Source organism: Anas platyrhynchos, chromosome 9, assembly GCF_047663525.1.
Source record: "Anas platyrhynchos isolate ZD024472 breed Pekin duck chromosome 9, IASCAAS_PekinDuck_T2T, whole genome shotgun sequence".
Lineage (NCBI taxonomy): Eukaryota > Metazoa > Chordata > Aves > Anseriformes > Anatidae > Anas > Anas platyrhynchos.
This window is the reverse complement of record NC_092595.1, coordinates 992,179-1,006,631: the sequence shown is the minus strand read 5'-3', so window position 1 is coordinate 1,006,631 and position 14,453 is coordinate 992,179. Positions and strand designations below refer to the sequence as shown.

The 14,453-nt window shown below is 43.3% G+C and overlaps 1 protein-coding gene across 8 annotated transcripts in view; it reads right to left on the bottom strand.

The window, feature by feature from the left end:
- RAP2B (RAP2B, member of RAS oncogene family) overlaps positions 1-14,453 on the bottom strand; it is a 114,761-nt gene that overhangs the window by 32,272 nt on the left and 68,036 nt on the right. For 7 of the 8 annotated variants that reach the window (XM_072042583.1, XM_072042586.1, XM_072042588.1 and 4 more), the window contains 2 exons: positions 14,165-14,428; positions 2,435-14,058 (listed from right to left, as the gene is read on the bottom strand). The gene's annotated coding sequence lies outside the window, so the exon portion shown is untranslated. Of the gene's footprint in view, positions 1-1,144; positions 1,874-2,434; positions 14,059-14,164; positions 14,429-14,453 lie in introns of those variants that run through there. The other variant, XR_005268024.2, reaches the window with a different exon arrangement.

Sequence of the window (14,453 nt, the reverse complement as noted above, 5' to 3'; positions counted from 1 at the left end):
GCATTAAACAAACCCTCTAAATAAAATACCCTCAATATCCTAATTAAGGGTTTGAAAATGTCTTTACTTTCACAGGCCTTTGTCCCGACTGTTTTTCTGTCTAATAAGTACTGGCAAAGCTACTCTGTAATTCTGATTTAAAAAATATCTGTAAACAGAAGAGTGTGGTAGATGAAGCAAAACTGCATTTCCAACATCGGCATACACATGACCACAGAATAATAAAGAAACAATAGACTTCATCCAGAACTTTCCAAAACATGCTGTCATTGTGCCTGGGGCTCCAGCTGCCAGCTCGCAGTGCTCCTCGCTCTGCATCCAGCTTCAGAGGAACTTCCCTCTCCATTGCTGGCGCCCAGCAATCAAACCCAGCCCAGCTGTGTTCTGGAATTAACTCGTGTTTAACATTCCCTTTCGTTAAGGCATTTCTCCCAGTTACAGGCTCTCCATGATGCCTTGTACGAGGACCCTCTCCTTCCTGCGGCGGGCACAAAGTACCTGCCTTGGATGGGGAGAAATGTGTGTTCAACATGCTTTTTGTAGGCTCGGCATCTCTTGGAAAATGCCTGAAGGGCCCACTGGGGCTTTTCTAGCTCTAACCAGTGCTGCTGCAGTGCATGCAGGTGCAGTGGTGCCCCGGAGAGCAGGGCTCCGTCCATCCAGCCTCTGCTACATCGGTCCCTGAACACCTGCTTAAGGCTCTGAGTCACTGACACCTCAGCCTTCAGTCTCTGCTGCCACTCCAAGGGAAAGTCATACTTCCAGCAGTACAACCAGCAGCGAATTCTAGTGACTGGGACAGAGAACAGTGAATACTCAGCTGTTTTGGCTGGGCAGGCATTTGGGATTATTCCAGCCTTTTGGGGCCTATTTTGTCAGACAAAGTTGGGAGAGATTGGATCAAGGCTGTTATGATCTATAGCCGAAAAGTCATTTCCAAGGTGAGCCTTTTCTTTGAACAACAGACTATGGTGAAATTCTTGGTTTGGATCTGTTCTTTTTTCTTTTTTTTTTTTTTTTTTTTTTTCTTTTCAAAATGTTCCCACTGAGCTTAGAACCAGAACTTCACCTAGTTGCTTAAAACAAGCAATCTTAACAGAAATGACATGCACGGTATTTCTAAACACAGGCTCCAGATTCCCACCTTCTCATGCATTCCTTCTTGTGAAAAATACTCTTTGCATTTCAATATCAAAAAGCTTGTTCCCAGACTAATATAAGTATCTTCTAAAATGCTTTCAGACATGAGCAAATATGTCACAGCCTGTGATTACTCTGCAGAGTAAAACAGAATAAAAATGCATTTATCTACAGGAAAAAATGCCCTTTAATCTTCGTACAAACCCACAAAATGTAGGTTGCATCTTAAACTGTTCTGAGCAGCTGAACTAGGTTAAAGAAAACTCCTTTGTACTCTTCATTTCTCATGCTTACAGCATTATCACTCACAATTAGGCGTGACATTTCAGTAAACATTGCTTGCATTGAGTTAATAGACAAAGCACACAGGAGACAGCTATCAGCTAAAGACAAAAAGAAGGGAAACAAAGCACTGATGAGGCAGACTTTTATGCTGGCAAGAGGAACTGCAGAAATCTGTGGATTGTCATTTTTACCTCCACCCAGACTAAACTCTTGGTATGTTGCCCACATGTACTTACGCACTTTCAAAGAATTAATATTAAGAGACTCAGCTGTAGAAAAAAAACTCTCAACCTTAAAGTAGCCCCTTTCATCTAAATTTTTCAGACATCTTAGGAAAGGAACCAAGTTTTAGTGATTTTAGTTTCCTGAACTTCTTACCTTGTATACCATGGATGAATAACTTCTATAATCATATTCACTAATTTTATTTAATGCTGAGTGGATCAGTGACACCTTACTGAACATGGGCTATTTGAGCATGGTGTTGTTTCCATTCAAAGTATGCATGCTGAAAAAATAAAATTGCAAACACGATACCTGTATGGAACAGATTTGCTGCTAGGCTCCATATTGTTTGAAAGGTTGTGAACTCTGACAAGATCATTTCATCACTGAGGGTTAGACCACAATCCCTCCATGTCGGATGGGAATTTACGCCCTGGGGACTTTCTGCCATTAGTTACAGTTGGGTTACTCATAGCATAATCATGCTATGAACAAGGCTACGGGCATCACTCGTACTTGGATCTAGGTTGCTAGATCTCAGGTTTAAGGTCACTTTTAAAGAACAAAAGATACATGTTGCATTCAATTCAGAAATGAAAACTGCTTTCCTTTATCTCTAAAAGTGACATAAAGAAAGACTACTCTATCTGCACATTAAGAAAATGTCAAAACGTTCCCCAAAGGTATCCAAATTAACATGTATGTAAATGATCTGTCACTTTGATTGCTGATAACAGTCAGTGTGTGCACAGCACTAAGTAGTTCAAGAAGAGATATGACTTACACTTTGTTATGTTGGGAGTAAGGGCAAGCCTTAGAAATAAATGCCATGTTTGCAAGCAGTCCTCAGTCTCCAGCCCCGGGGTTAGGCTGTGAATCATTCTTCCTTCTTCCCAGTTCACTTTCAGATACCGATCCAGACCCCAGGCTAGGAGGACGTGTCACTGCCTTGCAGCACATTATATGACTTTAGAATAGATTCTCCTTTGGTGAATGCTTTAGCTGTTCTCAAGAAAATCAGTTTCAAAGGACCATTTAAACACCATCTGGACAACAGGTTTATTCACAAAATATGCAAACCTATAACCATTAAATAGTAATGCAGCCAAGACAGGGGATTAATTAACTAAAAGCATTATTTCCTTTCTAATATACACACAATCTTGCATTTTTCTTAAAGCTCCCCACTGTGGAAATTCTGCAGCATTGCCATATGAGAGTTTATTATCATAAACTCTTTCAAAAGCCTTTGTTTTCAGGAAAGAATCAGCTCTGAATATAACACTGCTTCCAGGCACAATGAAAACCTCAGCAGGAAAAGGGTCCTGCAGTGCTCTGAATAAACATCTTGGTGCATGTCCTCTGTATATACGCAGCATGCAATACACAGTTGCTACCTCATATTTCCAATATGCCTGGAAGTTATTGCTTAAACAAAATAGCGTTAGTAAGAACACGCAGTTCCCAAGGGGGATATTCTGACACCCACAGTGCTGCTCATGAATGGGGCTATTACCATGGAAAACAAGCTTCAGCTTTTAAAATTCAATATTGATTTATGGTTCAGACTGTTATTATAGCATGCAGCAAAACATAAAAAGCCCCTAACTTTTTTAGTATTTAAGCCCCTTGAAGGAAGACCTTTATCTGCTCTGGACCTCAAACGAGCATCCTCTCTGAGAACGCAGTTTGATCGCATTGTGTTCGGGTTAAGGTCCTGCCATTCGCCCTTTCAGACCCTAACTGTAGGCAGGCTTAACAGTCCAGACTCCAATTATCAGAAGGAGAATGTAATTCTCCTACTTATTATCACATCTTCCTCTAAAAATTCAGAACGTACAACCAGGGTTGCCCAGAACCAGAGCCACCCATTTGCCAAATTTTTTCCCTTTGAATGGATGAGTACATTTTAATCCTATGCTGTATTTGTGCTCCTACAAACCCTAGGAAAGGCAACCAGCTCCTTCATTCAAAATGCAGCCTTCATTCTGAACCTAATAGCAATCGCTACCATAATCATATATTGATTTTAATTTGTAATGGACAGAAAATTCACCTAATGCAAATATACATCTCTGTCAAATTTTATTTTCTTCTTCCTAATTCCCTTTCCAATTAAATATATGCACATTGGCATTAACAGAGAAAGGTCTGGTGGCAGAAAACTGAAGTTTAATCATGTATTATTGAATTCCTAAGCCAGAGATGTGTGAAACCTTTCCTGTTAAACTTGGCCTTCTGGAGAGCAGAGAGCAGCGGGGCCTCCTGGCCAGCCAACCCACTGCTGCATGGCCACGCTGAACATGCATGGGATGAACGGGTGACAGGAAGAAAAATACCTGGTTCATTAAGGGCAAAAATTATATGGACACCACTGATGAAACGCTAACCATAAATCTTTTGTAATATGCCTGTATTTTCAGTTGAATGTAACTTTACCAAATGCTAACCATCTATGCTAAAGCTCCTCATGTTAGACACTGGGGTTCAGCAGTGGACAGAGAGCATTAACAGATAGATGGATAAAACAGGTATCAGAGATGGGTCAAGCTTTATGAAAGCTTTTTAGAAGAAAATCATGTTTCACATATGGTTGAGTTTTTTCATCGGTAAGGATGTAGCACAGACAATAAAGTGTTTGAGCTTTTTCAGAATGCTTTTCTTGAGATCCCTCAGCAAAGATTCTCAAGGAGCCTAGTCTGTCACGCAAGATGAAACGTAAAAAATTGTAACTCTTGCTTTTCACTTAAGAGAAAGCTGTTCTCTAAGGGTGAAAACAAACACAGAATGATTTTGTTTCAAAGAAGTTGTTCCTACTAGCTTTCACAATTTTGAAACCTTAATAGCCATATGATGGGTAATACCAACTTGCAATGGCAAAAGGGTTTAGGATCAAGGCGTGCGTCTGTCCTGTATCAAACTACTGATCGTTGTCTTTATTTTTTTACTGGAATTGCAGCTGTCCTGATTTTTTTCTGAACTCTCGCTGACAGTGGGAGCAGTATTTTCTGCAAACACCTGAGAGAGGCTCCTAGTCAGTGCCACCCAGCAGTCACAGTTAGCATATACTTCCATTTTCATGTGATTCGTCTGTTTAGAAACTCGCATGTGCAAACCTTGCATGTGGCACAGCTCCATCACCATCTGTTCCAATGTCTCCAGAGCACAGACAGCAAGGAGCTCTGACAACTGAAGCTGGAACATACGGAGAGGTTTTAGTGCTAGTTATTATATGAAAGCAGGCCTAGGAAAGAGGGTGAGATAGTTTGGACTGTCCTTTCACATTAACTTGGGTATCTTCTGATGCTTTGGTTGAGTAAATTGAGTGCTAAGTTTAAAATTCAGCAAAAAGAAAATAAATCCTCTAAGTTTCCCTAAGGAAACAAAACATGTTTTCAAGTTTTCCCTTGGAAGGGAAGGGAGGAAGACAAACAGAGCAAGAGCTACTAGCTATAATGCTCAAATATGTAGTTTCAAATTATTTTGGCACAGGAAACTGTTTTAACAGTTCCAGAACATTCAGACTGTGTAGTGTGGAGATCTCCTGCCCTACCTGCACATCTGCCTTTAGCAGAGGAGAAAGGTTGGGCCGTATCTCTGGGCCATCATCCTGCTTTCCGGCCTCTGGAGCCAGCTCATGGCTGCACACAGAAGTAGAATAATTTAGGTCAGAAGGGACGTCTGGAGGTCATCTAGCACAACCCCTTGCTCAGGGCCATCTGAACCAGTTATTTTCCTTGGGCAGTTATCGGTGACACAAACAACAAACACAGCACGCGCTGTTCCTTACCACACACCCAACGTGGGAGCCCAGCCCCACTCTCGCAGTTAGGGGTTGGAAAGTGGAGCTGATGCACACTGAATACAAATTCACCCTTACAGAGCGTGTGGTGGAGTCTCCTTGGTACCCTGCTGAAGATCACGTTTGTTCCTGAACAATCACTCGGCGATGTTCCTTCAAGTGTTGAGCTTGAGAAGCATCAGAGCAGGGTGAATATGCTTTAATGTGAGAGAGCAATTTATTAGATTTTTCAGAGCTTCTTCCACAGCTGTGACAAAAACACTGTGTGGATTCACCTAGAAAAGACATGAGCTGGCAGTAAAACCATTGTTTAAATAAAGTCTTTTTTCTTATTTTTTTTTTCTTTTACAGTGACCACTGCTATCTCAACAATTATCCCGAAGCTTCCTAAAGAATAAATCCCTTTTAGTTCAGCTGGTACATATGCTGATTTCACAGCACATAATTATGCAGGAAAATGTCCTCATAAGGATATTCAATAACAATATTTTGTGGCCATTTCATATTTTTCAGCCATGTTCTCAAGTGCTTTACAAAGGTAAGCAAATCTCTGTGCACACAAAGATGACAGAATGAGCCCAAGGAATGCACGCACTGGGCTGCATGAGGGCCATCAGTGGTGGCAGAGGAGGGTAAGTGGGGGGGGAATGCTGGGGGTGGCAAGGAAAGCCAGGCAGCAAATGGCCATGGGCACGGCATCCCCATTAGCATCTGACAGCTTGGAACAAGCTTTCGTTTTCTCCACAAAAACGCTGCACTTAGCAGAGAACTGCACTCCAACCAATGTGCAGGATCTGTTCCAGCACAAAACAGATACGAAAACAGACAGAAAGGTCTGCTGTGCACTCCAAGTACCTATGCATCTGATCACTGCTCTTAAGTTCAGCCAAACCCACTGGGAACAAGAGAGCAGTGAAAAAACTGTCAGTATTTAAAAACTCCTGGAACGGCTCCATTTTTTAATCATTTCTAAGCTCCAAGTAAGCAAGAAAGGGCAAATGAACAGCTCTGACAACGTTCTGACTGACAACGTGTTAACATTTTTAAAGCACTCCTGGGGTGCTTTCCAAGCAGGTTTTGGGAGGTGGGAGCAGCGATCAGAGCGCGGCGCGTGCAGCCGGCAGCGCTGCTGGATGGCGTCTCGGCAGCTTCGGCAGCACTGAACGTTCTTTCATTTGCACAAACTCCAACAATCTGTCTCGGAAGAAGCAGCTCCAGGATGTTGCGACAGGAAGGAAATGTACTCTGTAAATGCTGGATTGTCCTGTGGAACTGCGAGATGCTGCATCTGAAGAAAACTAATTAGCAAATGCTTAAGATGCATGTCTAAGGACCAGGATTGATGTGCCCCGAAACACAGAAAGCTGATAAAGTTGAAATTGCAACAAGACATATGTCTGTTACCCTGTCCATTACTAAAGTCATCTCACACATCAGCTGGCTTTTATGATTGCTTTCCATCACCTACACGTCAGTGATGGAACAGCACTGGTATGCCAGAAATGCGATTCAAGAATGAGAAATGGGTCGAGTTTGGAGTAATGTTCACTTATACAGGAACAATCAGCCCCAGACAGTTCATTCCTGCAGCACGCCAGGAGCCTTGAAACAAGGCCTCGGAGCTTATCAGGCTCCCACACCTTATCAGGCACCCGCAGCAGCGCGGTCTGTCAGGAAATGCAGTCATGGATTCAGCCGGGAGCACAAGCGCGCGGGCTCCTCTGACAGCAGGCGGTAAGTCAGACCTCGGTGTGTCACAGCAGCACTTGTGTCAGGCAGAGGGCCACAACAGGAAAAAACAATGGACTTGGGAGAAAACTTTCATGCGGGACCTGTACACTGATCCACTGCCATAATGCTCTGCCGCTTCCTGCAATAGCGAGGCACCAGCTGTGTGTGCTGGTTACTAACACAAAAAGCTGGCTCTTCGGCTTAATGCACACACTAGATCGAGCTGCTTAACCACCACCGAACACTTACACCAGATTATTCAAATGGCATGCAAATCCCTCACCTGAAGAGCTCAACTTTCCTAATATTTGGACCGCCATGAATTCAGGTGGCTCAACTTTGAGCACATTCATTCAAAACAGAAGGTATTCTTCCACACAGCTGTATTAACATGGAAACACTATTTATCAAGAGCCTTATGCTGTTTCATATTGGGATTTCAAACCCAGTGTTAACAAAACCAGGATGACCTCCTTACCTTTTCAAAAATAAAATAAAACAACAGTGCTCATATTAGAAACTCATTTTGCAATGGCGTTAAGTGATCCTCTGAGCAGGGCCTGAGGTCTGCACCCCACTGTCCTAGGCTTCTGCTCAGCTTGGCATGGCTTTTGCAGCCCTTGCCTTGCAGCATTTTATGGTTGCCTCATGTCCTTACTTGTCATGTCTAAAAGACATCTTTCCTACTGAAGCAGAAAAGCTTTGGAATCACTTGAGAATCAGAATCTGATGTGTAAATAGTAATTTCAAGGGGCAAGTAGGGCAACTATGAGCATTGTGAAGAACATTTTCCCATCCTTTACAGCTGCTTATTTAACTGAGAGATACACCCAGTGGCAGAACAGCAATGTGCTACCTGAGTGACACCTAACGTTACTTGCACAGGACGCTGGTGTGCCAGAATGTGGCTGTGCAGAGCACTGTGTGGAAATCCAGACTACATTTTATTGGTTGATTATAATTGCAATTGAGATAATGAATGAAGTGAGCAGTCAGTCACATCTACAACAGCTAGCAGACAACAGCTAAGAGAGAACTGACAAATCTAATACACTGGTAGAAAATGGTGCCAAAGCAATAAAGATGCCAGCACAAAACGAGAAAAGTCAGTCCTGGACCCACAATTTGCTCTGTTAAGTTAGAGAGTACCACGAAAAAGTACCAGGATGTCACATCTTTACACTTTATTCAGTGGAAACCTGAAAAGAAGAAAGCCTGCAGGGTTAGAAACCTAAGTCAGGGTGGGTGGGGATGGCAGATGTCTGGAAGGGAGCCTTGCAGAAAGCTTGGCACTCGTCCCGGGCTGGCAGCTCGGGCGCTGCGGCGGGAGGCAGCGCGCAGAGCCAGGCAGAAGCTGCTGCCGCAGGCGGCTGGGGGTCCCCAGCCCAGCAGGGCAGGCAGGCCGTGAGGCTCCTCATGTGGGACTGCCCAGCAAGCAGGTGGGTCAGGGAGATTTCTGCAGCCAGCTTGCCTGAGGACATGTTAAATAACAAGCAATCATGCCAGGAGAAGGGAAATGAAGTAGAACTAACAAAAGCACTTCGTGCTGCAGACAAGGACGGCCAGTCCCGAGGTCTCAGAGGAGCACCACACGTCCATGAGACTCTCCGTCAGAAAGCAATTATGTGACTGAGCTGATTGTTTGCTGAAATTCGTCCATTAGTAGAGATTTTTAATCATCACTATGTTACTTTTTCTCAGAGACAAAGAAGAGGGGACGGTATGTACAGACAGCTCTGAGAAGCCTTTGGTGATAGCGCTGTGCAGGGCACGTACTGGTGGCCATGGAGAACAGTTTACCAAAGGTTAAAGGAAACACTTCCAGACTCAGCTGATTACTGACCAGCCAGTCTGCATGCATAAATGTATTCCAGCTCTGCAGGACTTCATTCCCTCCTTTATTCTCCACCTGTTGTCCAAGCAAAAGGCAGTAACAATATGTTTGCTCCAATGCAGTTTAGCGCTGGCCTTCATGTTGACCTCAAAGAGTAAATGAAAGAGGAACAGGAGATAACAGCAGAGGTATTTCAAAGCAATTTAAAGGAGGTGTTCATACACTATATTAGTATGCATTGAAATTAATAGAAAATTACAAGTTGCTGAAGCCACCAGACTTGCTGTATATGATCACCAATACAGTACCTATGCCTTTAATTCAAAGATCTGGAAATACTTTGTAAGTACTCATTTTACACTTCCTCTGCAAAATACCCATTACTGTATCTACTTACAAACAGGTAAGCAAAGATTATATAAAAACAAAATAGGAGAGTAAAAAACAAACTTTTGAGTTGTCACTGCAAATCCCCCATTTCCTTATCAATATAAGATAGGATCTTTGCAGCTGAAGGGTTAAAAAAATCAGAATGTCATTAACACTGTTTTTGACATTGTATTATTGAAAAAAAAAACAACAAAACACATTCTGGATGACAGAAATTACTCCCTGTTTTAGGAACATCTAATTTTGTTGTTGTTTTTCCTTTTTACAGGTCCCCATTTCTGACAACAAAATGGCATTGATGAGCGTATCACCTCTATCCCTTTGTGCTCACACCTCCAGATCTTAAACAAAACCCCCACACTGGTGAACAGACATGATGAAAAGCCTTCGCTCCAGTGGCACGCTGCAGCTGGCACAGCCGGGACTCAGCCAGCTTTCAAACCGCAGTGAGCTCAGTCCTGCCCTGGCAGTGCAGGGAGCCGAGGCCTCTGCCAAACCTGACACGTCTGCTGCAAGTAGGCGTAACATCACTATGTGACCAGTACAGCCTGAAGAATGCCTGCTCAGAGCATTAACTTCAGATCATTTCAAGTTCATCTTGGGTATTTACTGTCTTCCAAACAGCATATTCCAACCATGCTATCAGCATGACTCATTAATCCTCCGTCTACTGTGACAGCACAGTCATATCTCTGGCTTACATATAAAGGAGTTGAAGTAGTCATTCAATTTAACTCCGAGAAGAAGAAAAAGCAGTTTAAACCCAACATTTTTCAGCTATTTAGCTGCTTAGCTACCTGAAAACATCATACAACACATGACTGTTTGAAATCTCCACTCAAATTGGGAGGGTACAAGAAGCAGGTGCTCCGTAGCATTGCACCCAAGATGAACACTTCTGTACCTGCTAAGCAAAATGAACTTGGTGACTACATCCCAGAGCCACCACAAAACCGGCACTTTCCAAGAATGTTTGGGGTCAGAAGGAGCAGAAGGCCTGCAGGAGGATGGTGCTGGACAGGCTCTTGGACAGCACACCCACCGCAGTGCAGTGCTTGGTAGGAACTGCAGGGAAAGGGGCACTTCCAGCACAGCGGGTCGACCCCTGCTCAGGGTGTAACCTGCAGGCTGACATCTAAAGGCTCTGCTCTGCTTTGCTAGCTTGGTAGTAAGCAATCTGACCATCTGACTTCTGGAAAACATCTGCTCTGCTCCGGGGGAACTACATAACCGAGATCAAACGGCCCGTGTCCGCCAATTAGGAAAACAGCTCCAAGTGGAAGGACATCGAGCAGGGCTGCCATGGATCAATTGTGCTCTGATTTTATCGATCACCTGAACCACAATTAAATTAGCAATTTTTTTTTTATTAAGCTGTCTCTCAGGTAGCACACACAGATGGACTGGCAGCCTTGATTTCCAGGTTTATGCAGGGCACAGTATACCAGGATCTTGATCTCAGCTGAAGCCTCCAAACATTGAGATACGAGAGTAATTAGGCCTTCACAAGATCATGACCATCAGATATTTTGGAAGAAAAAAAATGTATCTTGAGACCAAAATATCAATATTCCTTCCCAGAAGAAATGGATTTTTTTTTAACTGTCTGAAAATATATTAAACAGTACAGGCCCATCCTTGTACATGTCTAATCCTGAAAGTCTTTGCAGAAATCACTCCCTAACACACCATCCATCAAGTGAATGGCAACAGAGGAACACTGTGCCTGCATCCAGTTTCCACATTTGAGTTTTTAAGGGGCATAAAGTGTAGCCTACACACACTTCACAATCCGATTCATTAGCCCTGTGAATCAGCATCAACCCTTATGATCATTTTAGGTACTTTGTATGATGAAGATCAATTGATTTGGTAAGGGAAATGTCTCATGCTTTAAAATCTATTTGTTATTTGTAGCTAAATCAATAGCTGTTTGTCAAAGACTTTTAATAATAACTTGATTCACAGAGAAAAATATTAGAGTTTTAAAAACTCCAGTAAAATTTGAGCATAGCTATGAAAGGAGAAAAAATGTTTTCCTGTTTCTTTCCCCAATTCAGCTGCTAGGCTTTTGCAATAACATCCCTTTAGGAAGACGATGAGGCAATGGAACCATTTCCCCACTGCTCCAGTTCATCTGTGACAAAAAGTGGAAGCTGTTTCTCTTTCAGATAAAAAGCCTAAAACAAACAAAAAGAACCTTGCTAGTTTCAGGCCACAGACAAGTTTTCCCATGCTGCTTTTTCTTCCCAAGAGGGCCAAACCAGTTAGCTCCAGAGGCACTGGCTGAACCTCTGCTCTGCAGCATGACTGCCACAGGGCACTTACTCCAAGCTAGCACTACACCCAGGCAATCAACCTGAATTCAATTTTTTTCAAGTAGAATTGGACTAATAGCAGTGTGCTTGTAGTTAGAGTAAATCCTTACTGCAGGTCACTCAGGAATCTCACTCCCTTCTTTGCATCCGGTGGACTCACCAACAGGTATCCCACCTGCAGACACACACAGCGTGTTCCCTGCCCTGCCTTCACTGCTGCACATTCTGCAGCTCCCCAGGCAAAGCACTGTGAGCATGAGCCCCTGGAAGCCCACCCTGCCCATCAGCCTAGCTGGCCTCCCCACATGCCCAGCACAGCTGGACAGCCAGCGCTTCAGAGACAAGGAGCACGCCAGGGCTCAGCCCTGCAGTACTGTCCTGGGGCCAAAATGACCTCTGAGGTCCAATACATGCCCTCAGGCTGCCCGTTGGTGCTGTCAGCACTTTGTTCCCAGCACCTGCTGCAGGCTGAGACTTCAGTGCCCCGTGATGAGAACCTGCTCACTGCACCACCAGGGTGCCAGAGTCACCAAATAGATCATCTCCAGTGAAAACGCCTGTTCTTCTCCTTTCTTTTCCCCTTCCTTCCCAGTTGGCAGCTCAGCAAGATATATATGCAGATAAAAGCAGCATGTTCTAAAGGGACTAATTTTATAAATAATGCATTATGCTGCCACTGGTGCCCTCACTCCTTGTGTTCCTTCCTGAATACCGACTGATTTTGTGCAGCTCACTTTATCAGAGTCTGGGCCAGTCTACTCCTTTATTAAACAGTTCATTAAATAATTAGGACAAATAGATACTATTAACATAATGGTGCTTGTTTAAGTCCTGTAAGAGAGAAAGGCATTAAGAAATAAAGGGGACAGGTTTCTTCCCAAGCTTTGTTGCCTGCTGGGTGGTAGAGCATGGTCAACACAGCACCTGTCTGCATTTCCATTCCAGGTCAGCCTGGAGTGCCTGCTTGACATCTGTCTGTCATTCCCACTCCCACACTACAGTTTACACTGAGAGTCCGGTTTATGGGCCATGGGGATTGCTCTTCAATCTCTTTACTAGTATGGATCATTTCTAGTGAAGAGAAATAGAAAGTGATCCCTTCAGAAGTACAGCTGGCTGGCAAATGGTGAGATGGTCAAAAGCTGCTAGAGAAGAATATGCCCCTGCTGTTGTGGGCAGCTCTTCGCTGAAACATCCACATCCTTGGAGAGCAGGCAGTAATAGTTACTAAGTCCAGGACACGAAGCTCAGCTTAACAGTTCACATACTTCTCATTTTTTGACTCATTGTGGAGCAGCAACAGTACATTACAAAGCTTATTGAGGTAAGATCTTGGATTTTTACCTTATATTATTTTTTAAATTATGCCACTTCATGGCTACCACATACAGAAAGCCACCAGTTAAGTTTCAACCAAAGTCCCCATATAGCTGACCATTAACACACCAGTAGGTGTGTGGACACCGTTCAGCAGCATCAACACCAGCAGCAAAAGATTTATTTGCATGCCAAATTTGCAAATTAAAAACGTGAACAGATGACTACTGAACATCTTGATTCACACTGTGTTTCTCCTGCTTGTCAGTTTCTGGCAGTTATGAATAGTAACTTGAAAAAGTGCTAAAAATAAAACAGATTCAAGCCCTGGCTCAAAATTCCTTCCCCCCCTTCCAATTTGCCTTTGGTACTTTGTTTGGTATTGCTAATAATAAAATCAATATGACTCATAAAACCACTGCTTTTATTTTAAAATAACAAATGTCTTACCTATGAAAAAGGTGCAAACCATAACCTCCAGAACTCATTCTGGCATTCAGTTGAAATGACACAGAGCTACAGCTCCAGCAGCCCGGCTGCAGCAGCCTGCCACGAGCAGGAGGCAGGGGCAGCCCATGGGCACCCACTGCCCGCAGGCACCCACCTCCTCCCTGCCCCCAGCTTGGGGACTGGCCCTACCGCTGGTAAGAAAATCACTGGTCAGAAGCAGAGATTAATAAATAGGAAGGTCCTTTTCCAAAAGTGACAAATCACAACTAAAGGCTGTCTGAGGGAATCCTGAACTAATCTTACTGTTAAAGTGAGTAATAGCATTTATTGCGTGCATTATTTCTAATAAACACAGCAACTTTTTCTGTAAAATGATTAATACCATATTCAGTTTAAAATCTTCTTCAACCATGGCTGTCATAGAAACCAGGATTTTGTTTTCCTCTTACCTTCAGATGTTTGTTTTGGAAAACATATTCCAAAAATCTTGAGTGAGAAGTATTATTTCACCTGGGTTTAAGGAACAAACTGCACTGCATCGACTTGCACATAGCATTAAATAGCACCTGCACCAAAAACATCCAAGGCCAGATTTATAAAAACACTTTGGTGATGGACAGCGTGGATAGAGGTTAAATGAAATTTCCAGAAGCTTCTGTGCCCCACACTCACCATGATTCTCCTAGAAGACAAGAGTCCCATTGCTACTGGAAGTCCCTCTATAAATACTCAAGGGTGGTAACTCTTAAAATCTCATTTCACGTCAGTATTTTTGACTCCTTGCCACAAAACAAGGGCTCTCCAACCCAGTAGTTTAAAGGATCCAAGTGAATGGTGTCATACTGTAAACCCCACTGCAGCTCTAACCACCACGGAACAACAGTCTCTCAATTTCCTCTGTATCTGCACTGCTATTACTGACCATGGCTGTGGCATCTGTTAACAGAAAGAACAAAAAGGC